The sequence below is a fragment of the Rattus norvegicus genome, chromosome 18, assembly GCF_036323735.1.
Source record: "Rattus norvegicus strain BN/NHsdMcwi chromosome 18, GRCr8, whole genome shotgun sequence".
Classification (NCBI taxonomy): Eukaryota; Metazoa; Chordata; class Mammalia; order Rodentia; family Muridae; genus Rattus; species Rattus norvegicus.
This window is the reverse complement of record NC_086036.1, coordinates 75,238,414-75,240,884: the sequence shown is the minus strand read 5'-3', so window position 1 is coordinate 75,240,884 and position 2,471 is coordinate 75,238,414. Positions and strand designations below refer to the sequence as shown.

The 2,471-nt window shown below is 42.0% G+C and overlaps 1 pseudogene; it reads right to left on the bottom strand.

Moving 5' to 3' along the window:
* Positions 1–207: 207 nt before the first annotated feature.
* Hmgb1-ps30 (high-mobility group box 1, pseudogene 30) lies at positions 208–2,164 on the bottom strand (annotated as a pseudogene).
* Positions 2,165–2,471: the final 307 nt, after the last annotated feature.

The window sequence follows — 2,471 nt, the reverse complement described above, 5'->3', positions numbered from 1 at the left end:
ACTATACAAAAAAGACACTGGACAGTTTAAAAGCAAGTCTTACACAGCCTTCCATTTCAGTTTTATTTCTTTAAAAGGAATGAGTTGTGTACAAGGGGTTTAGATGCTGTATAGACGAGAAAAAAAAAACTGCGCTAGAACCAACTTATTCATCATCATCTTCTTTTTTGTTTTCTTCATTCTCTTTATTCTCCTCCTCATTTTCCATCATTTTCTTTTCTTTTCAGCCTTGGCCACTCCCTTTCTCACTGCATCGGGTTTTCCTTTAGCTCTGTAGGCAGCGATATCCTTCTCACACTTCTCCTTCAGCTTGGCGGCCATCTTCTCACAGGGCTGCTTGTCGTCCGCGGCAGTGCTGTTCCACATCTCTCCTCGTTTCTTTGCGACATCACCAATGGATAAGCTAAGATGCTCGCCTTTGATTTTGGGGGGATACTCAGAACAGAACAAGAAGAGGCCGAAGGAGGCCTCTTGGGGGCATTGGGGTCCTTGAACTTTTCTTTGGTCTCCCCTTTGGGGGGGATGTAGGTTTTCATTTCTCTTTCATAACAAGCTTTGTCAGCCTTTGCCATGTCTTCAAATTTCCCCTTTTCTTTAACAGACATGGTCTTCCACCTCTCTGAGCACTTCTTGGAGAACTCTGAGAAGTTGACAGAAGCATCTGGGTGCTTCTTCTTGTGCTCCTCCCCGCAGGTTTGCACAAAGAATGCATATGAGGACATTTTGCCTCTCGGCTTCTTAGGATCTCCTTTGCCCATGTTTAGTTGATTTTCCTCTGGGAGGCACAGAGTTGCCCAGTGCCCGTTAGCTGTTGCTTGCCCCGAAGTTGTCTGTCTAATTCACTTCTTGGTGGATATCTAGGTGGATTTTAATCTAAGCAATAAATGAAATGATGAAACGAACAAACAGTTCTCAAAAGATTAAGTACAGATGACACACACATGTATGCACACACATACGTGTGTGTGTACGTGTGAACATGCAGAGCTTTCACAGCAATAACATCGAAATCACACTGAGATTTAATCTCATGTGTGTCAGAATGATTATCATTAGGGAAGTAAAAGTCAAAAAATCCTGGTTTGGAATTCACGTACCCTTCTAATGGGGATGCAAATTACCCTATCACTATGGAAATCAGTGTAGCACTTACTCCAAAACTTAAAAATGGAACTCCTGTATGACACAGTTATATTACTTTTTAATATATACCCAATTGACTCTAAAGAAAGGTGAAATTAAATTTGTTGTTAATCCAGGCTAAAGCATCTAATTCTTTTAAAATATAACCCCACAGTACACAGATTACTGTCCATAGTATAGTGGCTCAAAATGTAAGGTTATAAAAGAATAAATAATGGGGTTGGGGATTTAACTCAGTGGTAGAGTGCTTGCCTAGCAAGCGCAAGGCTCTGGGTTCGGTCCCCAGCTCCAAAAATAAAAAAAAAAAGGAAAAAAAGAATAAATAACATGTTTTAGTACACTTAACTAATATATAGTGAACAGTCAGTTTCCTAAAGATCATGAACACTGACATGCTTGTAACAAACAAGCCAAGGGTCAGGCACAGCAGTTCAGAGTACGTTACCTTCTGTGCTGAAACAAAGAATTCCAAGACCTCCTAGGATTTCAGGATTCGTTCTAAATTCTATTCCAGGAGCTGGAGGTATGAGTGAATTGGTGGACTACTTCTCTAGTATGCATGAAACTCTAGGTTTGACACCCACCCTCCAGGAAAACATAATCCAGCTGTAGTGGCAGAACCCTGTAATAATGGTGTTTGGGAAATATAGTCATGAGGATCGGAAATTGAAGGTTACCCCCAGCTATACAGGGTAGGTGAGGCCAGCCTGGGATATACAAGACCATGCCAAAAACAGGGGAGGGTTTTATGGGTTATAGAGTGTGTGCAGAGTGTGTGCAGGCCTCAAATGCCAGAGTTGATAGACTGCAGCAGCTACCTTCTCTGACTCTCTGTGCTAAATAGAGAGCAGCAGCAACCAACAGAGGTCTGTGTATACAGAAGCACGAAGTTAGAACGTGTATCAATAGCCTCTAGGCTCTGTTCTGCCAGAGACTGTGTTTTTCTTGGTAGAGTCACAATTTCTTCTAGGCCAGACCCTCTCCTACCGTTGCCCATTAGTTGATGGTTAGAGAAAGCCATATTCTGTCCCTACATATAAAAGATGGTGACACGGTTGGATGATGGAACTGGCCATTGTTCTCCTTTTCCACTGGTACCTTTAACTATCCTACACCTCTGTAAATACTCCTTTTGTTAAACGGTCTCCACTATTATTTACCTCTTGAAGATTCTGACTGATTAAGAAAGTATGAATTGCTTCACAGTCCTGAAACATCGTCACTGAGTTTTACATGGCAGTAAGAAAGAATAAAGTTCACTTTTATTGGGGAGGGGGAACACCCTCAGAGAAGAAGGGGGAGGGGGGACGGGATAGGGGGTTTATGGT